Source organism: Myotis brandtii, unplaced genomic scaffold, assembly GCF_000412655.1.
Source record: "Myotis brandtii unplaced genomic scaffold, ASM41265v1 scaffold53, whole genome shotgun sequence".
In the NCBI taxonomy this organism is placed as follows: domain Eukaryota; kingdom Metazoa; phylum Chordata; class Mammalia; order Chiroptera; family Vespertilionidae; genus Myotis; species Myotis brandtii.
In genome coordinates, this window is record NW_005369942.1 from 3,172,641 (window position 1) to 3,188,104 (window position 15,464).

At 35.9% G+C, this 15,464-nt stretch overlaps 1 pseudogene; it reads left to right on the top strand.

The window, feature by feature from the left end:
- The first annotated feature begins 2,858 nt into the window (after positions 1–2,858).
- On the top strand, positions 2,859–4,082 carry LOC102262006 (annotated as a pseudogene).
- Positions 4,083–15,464: the final 11,382 nt, after the last annotated feature.

Genomic DNA, 15,464 nt, shown 5'->3' on the forward strand with positions numbered 1-15,464 from the left:
CAATTGGATAGCCACAGGCAAAAACAACAACAATAATAATAACAACAGGTGAGCCATAAAATTGGGACAGATTATTGGTGAGTTTGGTAGCAGTGCTGTAGCTAAAATCCTTGAGTATCTGGTTGTCTCTGTAAGGAGTTTAGAATAAATAGATGAGAAAGAAAAAAAAATGATAAGACTGAAAATACCGTTTATCTCAGTTGCTGATGCTGTCAGAAATTTTTGAAAAACATGTTATTTTTGTTTATAAATATTTGATACTTTATATGAAACACTGACAGTAGCTGAGACTTGTAGAGCAGATGAAAAGTGGACCTCGCAGAAAGTGTAAAAAGAAAATGCTCACGTCATTTGGGCTTCAAAAATAAGCATACACATCTCAAAAAATATGATATTCTCTCCTGACTCCCTCTATCCCCCGACTAAGATATTTAGGTAAAAACAAGTTGCAATAAAAATACTAAGGATACATATTTTGGCCAGATACAGAAACAGAAATGGTTTTATGATGCCCAGTATGAAATATTTAAATGTTGCATTATAAAGTATCAAGGAGCTAGAAAGCGTTTAAGAACTGAATTGAACATTTATTTCCTACATCTATGGTGTATTAATATATATATATGATCTAAATTGGGGCTGAGGTTTTGTAAGTCCAGAAATGAGTTATTAATTTTTGGCATAAAGATGAAATGAGAATGAATGTGTGGGACACAGGAGGGAGGAGGACACAGGAGGGAGGAGAGTCTAAAGGAGCCTGAGAGCTTAAAGCAACCAATAAGCTACAGAGAGGTCTGACCTCGAGATGTTCCAGAGATACAGTTTGTTTTTGAAAAGTTTCATTGAAAGGCATCGTGAGAGGAGTGACATCTGTGAGGTTTATATGTACATTTTAAATGGACTGAGCATGTGCAATTAAGCCTTTTTAGAATTTTGAGCTAGCCTGCCCTAGGAACAGGTTTACTTCCTTCCATCTTCCACTCAAAGTCCTCAACAGCTTTGTGTGTGTGTGTGTGTTTAATTGACAAACTCATTCTAAAACATATAGCTGAAATTTTTTGAAAAAGAATACAGTTGAAGGATTTGCTACTGGATTTGAAGACTTTCAATAAAGCCACAGTGTGCTAATGGTGAAAGGACAGACAGATATACTAATGGGACAGAATGGTATCCAGAATAATCTCATACATGGTTATTTTTTTAAACAAATGTGCAAAGCTAATTTAATGTGCAAATGCTAGATTTTATCAAGTGGTAATGAGCAAACTGCATATCCACCCTATGTAAACAAATATAAATAAATCTGGCCCAGGATCTCATATAATTAAAAATAATTAAGTGTAGATGGAACACATATAAATTATTGAGGTTCCAGAAACAAAAACACAATGGGTGAGATCATGTGATATTTATCTTTCTCTGACTTATTTTGCTTAGTATAATGCTTTCCAGGACCATCCATGCTGTTGCAAATGGTAGGAGTTCCTTTGATCCAGAGATAGAAAAGCATCGATCAGACTGTCAAACCTCAGAGGGAGGTAGGGGAGGGTGGGGGTAAGGGAGAAAGATCAACCAAAGGACTTGTATGCATGCATATAAGCCTAACCAATGGACACAGACACCAGGGGGGTGAGGGCATAAGGGGTGGGGGGGCAATGGGGGCATAAGGACACATATGTACCTTAATCAATAAAGAAAGAGAAAAATACAATGGGAATATAGTAGGTAGAATACAAAACACTAACAATGAAAGAAACAGAAATAATGCATCAGACCTTACCAAAATTAAAAACAGTTCTTTAAAAGATACTCTTAATAAAAAGAAAAGAGCCCTATACAGTAGAAGGATACAACGGTACAATATTTGCCCTATAAATATGTGATAAAAACTTGTATCCAGAATAACATCAAGATATACATAGATACATAGGTAGATAAAGATGCATATATATCTTTAAATCATCAACAAAATGGCAAATAATCCAGTAACCACATAGAATTACTTAAAGGCTTTTAAATAAAAGGAATAAATGGCCAATGAAGAGACACTTGACATGATTAATCTCTAGGGAAATTAAAATTAAAGTTGAAATGAGATGCAATTTCAGAGCCCTCCCAAGAATGTCTAAAATTAAAGAGAAGGTTAATATAAAATGTATCAGAGGATGTAAGAGTATAAAATAATAAAAATTTGAAGAACAGCTTGACATTTCCTCATAAAGGTAAACTCCTAGAAATGACCCAATAATTTCATTTCTAAGTATCTTCCCAAATGGAATGAAAATACACGTACAGAAATGTTCACATAAGCTTTAATCATATAACCAAAAATTGTCAAAAAACTAACTGTGTCTCTTCAGGTAAATGGATAAATTTATACTATGGAATACCACCAAGCAATTGAAAGGAGAAAACTACTGCTTTTCTAAAGCATGACAAATATAATTTGGTTGAGTAAAAGAAGCTTGAGACACAACAAAATGTACACTGTATGTTTCCAGTTAATATTAAGTTTTGAACAGGCAGAACTAAAATTTAATAAAAAATATCAAGTTAATAGTTGCCTAGGGTTGAGGAGCAGATAAAAATAGACTCAGTGTACATAAAAAAAAATCAGATCATGGAAAATTTCTGGGTCTTGATTAAGGTGATACTTAAATAAAGACAAATATTTGTCAATACACATTGATCTCTAAATTTCAAATCTGTGCACTTTATTTTATGAAAATTATAGCTCAGTGAATTGATTACAAGAAAACACAGTCTCGGCCAGCTTGCCATTCAGCACTTATACACTGTGTGCAGGCGGATCCGAGCACCCAAGGGGTAGGACATGACACAGGTAGCACATCCTGACCATGGGGTTCCAGTATTTGGCCTCTGCTCGCCCTCCTTCCTACAAGTGAAAGAAAGATGACAGGATATGCTGGATGATCAAAACAGGGAGAAGCCATTGCCCAGTGCCCATAGGTGGAGCTCACCAGGTGGGTGTGCCAAAGTACAGGCTACATCCCAGTAGAACAAGTAAATGAGTTGGTGGCTTTGATCCTACAAGTGATCAGAGATTGTGCCCTCATACGACTAAGCAGTATGTCCTCCTGCCTGCCCTGCTCTGTCTCCTGGCATTTGGTTTGGTGGTTTTCTTCTTATTTCCACATTCAGTCCTTATGGATGATGATGGCATCAGAGTGATGAAAGTTACATTAACAGCTAAGATTCGGAAACAGCTGAAGTGTCCATCAGCAGATGAGTGGATATAAAGGCTGTGGTACATTTACACAACGGAATACTACACAGTTGTAAAAAAGAAAGAAGTTGCCATTTGCAACAGCATGGATGGACCTGGAGAGTATTATTCTAAGTAAAATAAGGGAGTCAGAGAAAGATAAGTATCACATGACCTCACTCATATGTGGAATCTAATGAACAAAATAAACTGACAAACAAAATAGACCCAGAGACATAGAAGCATGGAACAGACTGACTAATTTCAGAGGGAAGGTGGCGTCTGGGGGTAGGAGAGGAGTGATTAACTGAGGAACTTATATGCATAACCCTTAGACACAGACAGTAGTGTGGTGAAGGCCTGGGGGGAGTGGGTATGGGTGGAGGAGATCAATGGGGGAAAAAACCCACAAACAAAGGGACATCTGTAGAACTTTCAACAATAAAGATAATTAAAAAACAAAGAAAGTCTCATTAATAAGCTAGATAGACTCCCTTATAATCCTCTCCATCAAGGCCACCCTGAAAATCAGAATCCAACGTCTACTCCGCGGCAGTCACCAGCCTGTGCAGTCAAGTTCATTACATGAACACAGTGGTTGGGTCATGTGTGACAACTCACATCTCCCTCATTGCACCTTGGAGGGAGCCTCTGGTGCATTTTCATGGTGCAAGTGGAGATGGGAGGCCCATTTTTTTCTGTGTACTCCTTCTGCACATTACTGCTATCCAGGCGCACAACGTAGTGATCTTCATGAGAACTTCAGCAGAGATTTCATACATTTGACCCCTTGACCCAGAGCTCCTTGGAGACATATCACTATGTGGACTGTGGAACAAATTCCTCAGCTGTTTAGAAACTGGTTTTGGTTCTTCCAGGGCAGGACCTGTCAGAAGAGACACAGCATCTGTTCCCAGGGCCTGAGTTCCATAGCGACCCCAGGTGGTAGAAGTAGAGGAGAAACTGGTTCTCTTCATTCCCAGCAAACACCCTCCTGTCGCTTGGGAGGAAAACTCGCCTCTGTCACACCATTTATGTTTTTCCGAACCAGCAGAATCATTGCCCAGTACCCAATGCATGCCCAGCAAGTAGTAGGCACTCAAGGTTTGAAGAATTTAATTCAGATCTTTTCAGCTCTTCTTTTTTTTAAAAAAAAATATATATATATACGATGAGAGAGAAACATTGATCAGCTACCTCCTGCACACCCCCCACTGGGGATGTGCCCGCAACCAAGGTACCATGCCCTTGACTGGATCAAACCTGGGGCCCTTCAGTCCGCAGGCTGACGCTCTATCCACCGAGCCAAACCAGCTAGGGCTTCAGCTCTTCTTGTAGCCTTATAGATTGAAAGCAGACAGATGTACTAGATTATAAAACCACTTAGTGGCATGGAGATGGCGCTGTCAGTGCAGCTGCACAACTATTACCAAGACCTCATCTGCACAGAAGAGGCAACACCTGAATGCATTAAAAAAAAGCACAGACCATTCAATATGTGATTTTTTTTTTCATCTGCTCCTAAATGCTTAGGAACATTAAAAAAAAAAAAGCAAAACATTTTTTTTCCTTGTAGAAAGTTATAATTGATTTAACCAAGAGTATCTGTGGGGCCTGATTTTACCCTTCATCCATTGGCTGGAGCATGTATTTTGTATTTGGTGGGAAAATAAACCCCGCTTTTGATTTAAAACACACACACACACACACACACACACACACACACACACACACTCCAAAACTGATTTTGTGAAACCTAGACTTATGAATTATAGGGCCATAATTCTTTGTCACTTAGTAGCCCAACAGAATATTACAAAACCTAAGCAAATTGGGAAGCTTGAAAACAATGTGTGTTAGTAGAAAAACAAAAGAATGTATACACTTTTATAATTATTTTCAAATACTTTGATGGAAGAATTTCAGAATCTTGAGACTTGTAGGATAGCACTATTGGCAGATAGCAGAAACAGAAAGAAAAAGGAAAATGCATAGTTAATTGGGTGCATTTTTTTTCTTTGCTTTATAAATCACTTGGGATTTGAAAACATAAAGTGATATTAATAAGAAGAATGACTAATTTTTTTAGTTTTAAGACAAAGTCTGACAAGCTTTTTACTTCAAAACATGTCATGCTTGACCAGGAATAAGTGAACTCTCTAGTAAAGAGATCAAGTTTAGTTTGAAATCATGACCCTGTGACAATTATGAATTTGTAAAACACCTTCTCTTAGATATATAAGTGCCCCCTTTCCCTCTCTGTCTCCCTCCCATACACTCTCTATTAATAATATAAATCCTCCTCAATAAATCTATGCTTTTGTTTTAATGCAATTTATATGTAATAACACACTATTATTTTTAAATGAAAATGATTCATTTTTATAAACCTTAACTTCTCTTGTTTCTTTGGGCCCCTAAAAGTTAGTTTCTGTTACTAGGATGTGTCCTATTTTTTCCCTGACAAGGCAAGGCTTGCAGGTGAAATACCTATAAGCAAATATCTTGAGATAACTTTCTGCCTCTGGGCAGAGATCCCAGCAGCGATGCCCGATGTACGGTTAATGGACCATATCATAAAGACACATATTGTCAGACAGTACACAAATGTTTGCAGTAGTTAGGACGCGTTTCAGCCGGGAGTGTTTTGACCCTGGCCATCTGGGCACAACTTATAAATATGTATAGAGATCATTTTTGAATCCATATTTTGCCCATGTGATGAAAGGTAGATATATTTTCAGCAATAAAGGTATTCAAGAGCACACAGTTTGCTTCTCTTAAGCGCTGCCAATATAATTTGCATTTAATTTGCTTATGTGTAGCATTGAGCAATAGATTCTAAAAGCTACAAAATTTTGATTGATTGAAATTGAAAATAGCTTCGATGCTATTCTTGTGCCCTTCATGTGTGTGTGAAAGAGAGAGAGAGAAAGAGAGAGATAAATAGATTTTGGAGTGTCAAGTTTTCCCTGAGAAGAACTTATTATTTTTTATATGAACAACTAGAGGTCCAATGCATGAATTTGTGCATGGGTGGGGTCCAGATGGTCCCACCTCCAATGGGGGTGGGGGGTATCAGGGGTAGGGCCGCCAGGAGAGGGACCATGGGCAGTTGGCTGGCCACCCCGTCCTTGATCAGGGTGGTGGGGGCTTATCAGGGGTGGGGCCAGCCAGGGGGAGAGGCCACAGGTGGTTGGCCAGCCAGCCCCACCCCCTGGTTGAACTTCTGGTCGAACTCCTGGTCGAGGGGACAATTTGCATATTTGCCTTTTATTATATAGGATATGAAGCTAATGCTACAGTGAAACACACTATTAGTATATAACTACTGCATGGTGTGTTTTCCAGAACTAAATGAATAAACATGGAATGCTTTAAAGTTAAGGCATAAACAAACATTATGCTCTCTTATTCCATACTATGAGGGGTGTTTAATTTTAAGGTTACTGTTTTTGAATTTCATTGAATTTGAACAAAAGAAAACCATCGAAGGGATATTCTTTCTTTATGATTGTTAGTATCTGCTCCAAAGCCATGTTTTCTATACCTTTCAAACAAAACTATCTTTTTGCAAAATTAGATTATTAATTTTCACAAGGCACAAATCTCAACCTTCATGGTATTTTCTCAATATAATCATTAAGAGAAAGTTCATGAATACTTAATAAAAAAGAGACATTTGCATCATATAAACATGTTCAATCTCCTGTTCAGTATGCAGTGGTTGCACTACCATCTGGCAAAGGTTTCAGTTGAGTGAAGCTGAAGCAATAAATTAATACAGTAAAAGATGCTACCAACTATTTTAAGCCAATTAAAATGCTTGAAGCAGGCTCAATGCATGTTAAAATGTTATGTCTGCTTCTGCCAACAGCCATGTATGAAAGAAATATAATGAGCCAACCATGGCTGAAGTTAGCAGGAGTCAAGGGTGCTCCTCATTGTGGTCACATATAGCAAAGGCTCACACAATTAAAACTGAATCCTGGCACATACCCACCCTCCTCACCACGCCATTCCCAATTCTCAGGCAGAGGGTGAAACTTACTGTTTATTCTTATTGAACATATTAATGTTGTATTTCAAATGACAACATTTAGGATTCCATGTCCCTTTGAGAAATCTCTACTGATTAAATCTAGTCATGGAAAACTAACATTTAATTTATAAAATTTCTAGATACTATTACTGGATGACTTATTTATTGTTGTTTTGTTTTAAAACTATTTTATGTTTTAAATGCAGATAGCTAAAAAGAAGGAAAGTGATTTTATAAAAATCTTCATATACACAGGTGATTCTCATAAGGTCATTTTAGTTTGGAAGCAATAGATTCATTGTGTCTCGTGTGTGGTATAGTAAATGTTATCTCGGACAGCAAGCACATGAGTAAGCTCTCCCCACATTGCCTGGAGAAGAGACAAGCCATGTCAGCTGCCTTCTGCCCCAATTCCCAATCCACAGAATTGACATTTTTGAGATAGTTTGTTTTTTAGTCGGTTAACTGTGGGAGTTGTTAGGCAATAAAATATAAATGATGCATCTACTAAAGAAGCCTTATTAGTATCCTAATGTAAAATTTGCTTATTCTCATGGTCAAATAAAAGGAAACTACATTATAATACATTTTGTGAAAATATTAACATTTTTACTTCAAAACAGGAAGAACACATAATTAAATATGTCTACATTCCATATATTAGCAAGAAGATACTGTACTTGTATCTATATTGACTCACACAATAGAGTAAAATGAATTTTCAGAGAACAATTCATTTTCATAATGCATGTCTATATGTTGGTGAACACTGATGATCAATACATTAGAAGACCGCAAGTGTTTATTTCTCATCCTAAAAGATTTATATATTTTCACAAGGCAAAATGAGTCAATATCATCTATCTATCTATCATCTATATATCTATTAACTCTCTGCCTATCATCTATCTACCTATCATCTATCTATTTTCTCCATGAATAGTACTGATATTCTTGGGGATGGCTGCGTTCTCCTGTGTCCTTGCTAGGTCTTCCCCCTGTGTGTGCATACCCCTGGTATCTCTTTGTGAGTCTAAATTTCTTATCAGAACACCAGTGAGTTTGGATTACATCCCACCCTAAAGGCCTCAATTTAATTTAGTCACTTCTTTCAATACCCTATCTCTAAACCCAGTCACATTTAGAAATACTAGGGGTTAAAGCTTCAACTTTTAAATATTTCAGGGGACACAACTTACCTCATGTAACAGGCAGTATCTATTTCAAACATTAAAAATAGGTCTGCAGTGTTAAAAGGCAATGATACTGTGGAAAGCTCTGTGGTTAAGAGTTAATAGTTCTGAGTCTTAGATCTCACTCTCTCTCTCTGTCTGCTCTTGTACAAGTCCATATTTTTCTATGCAGTACTTTAATAACTTCAGTAATGGAATGAAAAGGTGGGACCAAAAGATTCTTAAGGTCCTTCTTGCTGAAGTTCAATGATCCATGAAATTTTTAAGTATGTAAAAATTCATTTTGATTTCATACCACCTCTGATATTTTCCATAATATGAAATAATGAAGTCCCAATTTCTCAAGGTTCCTAGGCTATCTTTTAAAATAAGAATATAACTCTTTCCACTTTGTTGCCTTCAAAGTTTTGCTATCAGGACTGTGTTAAAAATGCGAAATGAATTTTTAACAGAGCATTGACACTTGCATTGTTAATGTGCCTTCAGGCATGTAATTAGTTGAGAAGTTTAATCTTTTATATTCCGAATTTTGATCAGAATGCATAAGCTCAGAAAAGCTATAAAGTATTGACCAGCATCTTTGATAAAAATTAAAAAAAGTTTTAAGCAAAGCACTTGAAAGCATTTCCTGTAAATGCAGCTGCTGCTTGTTGCTTTGCAATGACTATATTAAATATAGTAAGATTTGTTTTCCTCTTTCTATAGTAACCAGAAACAAAACATTTGCTAATTTTTCTACCTTAGATTTTTGAAAGACTTATTTTGCTTGAGAATATTTTAAAAGAGTCATGTATAACTTTCTGGTAAATGAATGATATATTCTAAGAATGATTCATCTTTAAGAAGGCATGCCACCTATTAAGGAAAATAAAAGTCTGCTAGATGCATATAAAATTAAATTGTATTATATGCTATTTAATCTAAATTAATATATTTCTCATTTATTAATGTTGTGTATATACTAATACACATCTCTATTTCTGTAGCATTAAACCTCGTATTAGAATACATAAATTATATGAGATTAGAAGATGTTAGGATTGTAACACAAACTGGTAATTCAGTTGTGTAAGGACCAGAAAAAGTAACCTCACATAAGAACCAAAGACATATCCAAATTGGAGAGAATTAGAGACATTGACCACATCAGTCAGGAGTTAATTTTCTTTCATTTGAAGAGCTCATATATAGGTATATACACTTAATTGTTCAAAAGCTGTCTCTTTAATTACTTTTACACCTACTCATTGTTCAATAGAGTAGTTGGTAAGTAAATCTTGTTCATTAAAGTTGCGTGGGCCTAAGAGGAAAATCAGATTTATATGGTGTCTTTGCTTTAGGGGAAATGGTAAGATTAGTTCTTGTGTAATTCTGTAGTATTCAGGTAGAAGAGGTTAAAGTTTGGAATAAGAATAATGCAGACCATTATACCAGAAAGACATAATATTATCATAGTATAAAGTAAACATTAATGGTAGGATAAGTATGAAAAAAAATAATTATTTTGTAAAAGGCCAGTCCGATGTCTGAGATAATCCTGATATCAGCACTAAAAATGTATTATAATGACAGTTGATTTGCCCCATGTTCTCTTCAGAAAGCAGGTATCCACATAATGAGATAATATAAGCAACCACATTACAAAAGAATTCTTTTAGATCTAATTGGAAACAAACACAAATATAAATGAATGAAGGTGATCTGTCTTATTTCTGTGTTCCCATAATATTGTACAAATACCATTAAGATGGTGGACTATTAATTATGTTCTATTTCATATTTATCTGTGGGTATAGCCACCTCATTCACTACTTTGTAAGCTTTTGATCTGTGACATCTTCTACTTTATCTCAATTGTATTTGCATTATTCACAGCACCATTCATTTTTTTCACTAGATATTTATTGCATCTTTACTATGTGCCAATTATGGTGCCATATATAAAATAATTGAGTGAACCTGTACTGTTTCTGGCATCAGTGAATACTTTGGTCCGATGGTCCATGAGAATACATACACAACACTATTCTTCTACCAAGAAGTATCTGGAACTACCTGAAGTTGGAAGATCAAGGAAGGATTCTTTTCTAGAGTTTTCAAAGGGAACATTGTCTTCCTGACACCTGGATTTAAGACTTTTATCCTACAGAGCTATGAGAAAATAAATTTCTGTTGTTTTAAGCCATCCTTTTGTTTTGGCAGCCCCAGCAAACTAACACAGAATTTGGTGCTCAAAAGTGGGGTGCTTATGTATCAAATATTTTACACAAGTTTCTTTGGAATTGGGTAATGAGGAGAGACTGCGAATATTGAAGTTTATGATAGAAAAAGTCTAGGTTGCCTTGAAGAGACTGTTGATGGGAACATGGAAATCAGAGGTACTTCTGTTGAGTTCTCAGAAGGAAAGGAGAAACATGTGTTGTAGCTATTTCTGTGATGTTAATGTAAAAATTAAATATATTTTCCATAATTAGTAAAGTATATTTCTTAGAGTTCCAGTTCTTAAAACTATAAGACATGTAATAATTGGTAGAGATATTTGATATTCTAATAGTGGGTAAAGAGATAGATACTGGGTAAGAGTTGAAGTTTCTAACCAAGAGCATTTAGTGCAAACATGAAAGTTATTTTGAGGTTTATTTTTATCAATGCTAAAAATATATATTCATACATTTATAGATATACCATATATCTAAATATATACACATGAGTATAGACTTACAGACATATATGTATATATTTATATCTTGGAACTTAGGCACAAATCTCAAGGAGGAGCTACAGATTTACTTGTGGCTTAGAGCTGGTGAGGAGAGTCTCAAAAGTGGTGTGTATTCCTACCTAATCATCTTATTTTATTTCAAAACTATTGGGAAGTCTGGTTTCAGATTTGTGAAAATTTCTATAAACTGAAGCACTCTTCCTTCTTTTCTAAACTTTGTCCAGTTAGATATTAACTTTAGATGGTTTTTACATCACTTTCTACATAGTTATTTGCCAATAATGGGAAGTTCTGTGACTTAAAAATCATACCTGTATTTTTGCCTACCTGACCTTGGAGAGGTGGTATACTCAAAAAGGCTTATATCTTTAAAACTGAGGTGAGCCACTACATTTCTTAACATAAAAAGTCAAGATATTTGTAAACTCATTCATCTATGCAAATAGTTTTTAATTAATAAGTGCTTTATAAAGTTTAAGTATGTGATTGCCTTAGTCCTTAATGGTATTCTATCAACCACTTTGTCTAAAATTCAATTACATAATGTTCATGGGAACTTTAGCACAAATCTGCCTTCTTAGCAGCCAATCATATAACATGGAGTTTACTAGCAAATGCAGCCCTGATTTGGAGGTGCAATTGTCCTGCTATTTTGTAGCAGAAGGAAGTTATTACCCAAAGTAATTATGAGGTTTGCCTTTGGTCTAAGTAGAACAGATGCCATATCTACAATAAAAATTATTCATAGATGATAAAATAATATTTAAAAAATAAAAGATTTATATTGTCCAGCAATGACATATTAGGCAATTTTACAACTTAATCAGTAATTTAGATCCATTTTATATTGGATGGATATAAATAAATGAGTTTTTTTAATACATTTTATTGATTTTTTATTTTTTTTACAGAGAAGAAGGGAGAAGGATAGAGAGTTAGAAACATTGAGGCTAGAGAAGCATCGATCAGCTGCCTCCTGCACACCCCCTACAGGGGATGTGCCCGTAACCAAGGTACATGCCCTTGACTGGAATTGAACCTGGGACCCTTCAGTCTGCAGGCCGACACTCTATCCATTGAGCCAAACCAGTTAGGGCATGAGTTTTAATGTATATATGCACACAGACATATATGTATGTATATACATGTTAATCAAATGTTTTGAGGCATTTTCTTTTATTGTGGAGTTTTGAGTTTTAATGAGAAATCCCAACTATTTAAAATCTATAGCCAAACTTTGAGTGGTATATATCAGGCTCTTTGAAAGCTCATTTCATTCATGAAATATCATAAGCATTGTTAATATAACAGCAATATGAGCAAAAGGCATATGCATATCTGAGGATAAGATTCAGTACTGGGTAATTCACACGCACATACACAATTTTTACTCATTTTATGATCTCAGCATAACAATCAATAACTTTACTTATCACAAACATTCTTTAGCAATGTATTTGGATTCCAAGATACCTGGAAGTTCAAAGGACACTATGAATTTATTTCTGTGTAAGCATTTTTATTTATTTAACTAGAGGTCCAGTGCACAAAATCCATGCACGGGTTGGGTGCCTAGGCCTGGCTGGCAGTCAGGGCCTATTGGGGCTGTCTTGCCCAGTCCTGATTGGGGCAGGGCTGAGCTGGCCGGGGCCTGGGGGCCTGCCGGCTAGGGCCCAGGGCCCTTCTGGCCGAGGCCTGCCAGCTGTAGGGCCTGCCATCTGCCAGATAGGGCCTGCTGGATGGGGGGAGGCATGAGGGAAGGACCGCGGGAGGTTTGCCGGCTGTGGAGAGGGACTAAGGGAGGTTGGCTGTGGGAGTGCACTGACCACCAGGGGGCAGCTCCTGCATTGAGCGTCTGCCCCTGGGTGTTCAGTGCATGTCATAGCAACTGGTCAACCGCTCATTCAGGTTATTCCGGTTACTTAGGTTTTTATATATAGAGATATTGTTGTACTGATTCTTTTCTATGATATTATATTATGTCAATGGATTTAAAAGTTATATATTTTACATTGCAGCAGTGAGATCAAGAAATTGGTGCTAAATCTTCAAATTAATCATACACGAAGCAAGAATTCTTGTTTGAAGTTAAGCAAAGACAGTCCTGATTACTCAGGTGTTCATTGTCCTGGCTGCAGATTTTTCAATTTCTTTGCTCCTTCGTCCACCTGATCTTTTCATTTGTTTTTCTTTTTCTCAATTTATTGATGCTTTTAACTTCACAATAGTGTAGGACTGTATACATTGAAATAGTATATGCCCATAGTATTTGTGAATTTCAGTAGAGTGGAGCACTTATTGATGCTTACTAAATGTCTGCTGAGAATGACCACCATCTCGTTTTTATAGTTTTCAAAAAGCAGATCTATTACTCTTGAATGCATGATACATATAAAGCTCTTGCTGGCACCAATCGCACACATGTGTTTCAATCTGTCATTGTCAGTCATGAATTTGGTTGACACTTCTATTATAGAGAAAGGGCAAATAGCAATATTAAAATATTTTTTCTAATTAATTTCCTTTCAATGTGCATGAATTCGTGCAATGGGCCACTAGTTCTTAAATGAAAGACTCAATTTTTTCAAATTAAGAGCTTTAAGAGTTTTACAGCATATGCTCCTCAGATGCATCTTCCATTTATTATTTGTTCTTCCTAAAGAAAAAGATATTCTTATTGTTACCCTAATAAGGTTCTCTTTGTTATTACCAATAAATTAAAATTCCATGTATTAATATTTTACTGGACAGTTTAAAGGGACTATTGATAACCTTTAAAAAAAACTATCAACTATTAACAACTGTTAAATTTCATTTGCTTGACTTCATTAACATTTTTAAGAAAAAAAATTGAGTAGAGATTCGCTCCCTACATTTATGATAGTGAATATCTAAGAGAATGGATAAATACAACTCTAAATAAGCACACATCTACTATTTTTTTCTTGTGTAGCATTTCTATTACAAAAGTAATTAAGTGCTGGAAATAACACATTTAAATTACTTTTGTTTTTTAATAGATGATGAAATAATTTAATATATTATCTTTCATAGGCTAATTATCACCTGATTGTTTTGGTTTTTTTGTAAACCTTCCCTTTTACACTATCTGCAGTGAACTTAATAATCAGAATAGGGATTTACACATTTCCTACTTAAGAGCATGGCTCTTTGAGCAGGTAGAAAAAGATAAAAGTTTCCAGAATCATACTGGAAATAATAGAAATATTTTCATTATTGAATATTTGAGCAAGAGATATTTGAATGCGTGGTACCCTAGTCAACAGATTCCTCAGTCAGAATCTGATATTAATCAAACAGCACAGGCTTAAAATGTTTGCCCTTGGGTTAAAAAGAACACATCAGATTATTTTATGCCCGTAAATGAGTAAGGGAGCAATACAAATAGGCTTTCACAGTAACTGATTGGTGTCCAGGTCTCTGAAGAATAGAGCTATAGTCGCTTCTGAATAAAATGAGTGTGGGTGAAAAATTTTGGATCCCAGTGGGGTGAGGCTCCCAAACTGTATAAATAACAAATGACCGATAGACACAGGTAGCTTTCTTCACAAATGGAGAGGATGGTAGCATAAAGGAAATCTTTATACTTCCCCCTTTTTTTTCTCTATTGAGCAGATCCATCTCTGAATTTGGCCTTGAGATGGGTTATGTAACAGGACTCAACACTAGAATTAGCAAAAGATTCATTTTTTCAGAGCAAAATCTCATCTCTGAGCAGGAATCAACAAGCCACTGTTCGGGAATTTTTCAACTGCCTAGCATGAGGCTAGTCAGTTCAGTTAAGTTTGTTTCAGGCCTTAGCTTGTTATTTCCCCCAATGAACTGATTATACCTGCCTTGGAATTACAGAAATAGGGATGCTGCCACCTCCTTTCTAAGATGAATGCTAATGTATTCTGCCCAGTAGAGCAATGTTCAAAACAACCCACAAAATTAGCTATCAACCCACTTCAAAAACAGTTTGATATCTACTCTGTATGTTTTTCTACAAAATGTAAATGTAAAATCATATAACTGCCAAGAACTTCCAAAGGTCATCTAGCATTCCAGTTTTTACACTTTCTGAACAGGAATGAACATGTCACATTCTTCATCAGTGTATTCAACAGTATCTACACTAATAAAAGAGAAACATGGTAATTGGCGTACGACCGCTACCCTTTTCATTGGCTAATTAGTGAGTATATGCAAATTAACTGTCAGCCAAGATGGCGGCCGGCAGCCAGGCACTGAAGTGAGCAGGGAGGTTGCTTGCTGCAG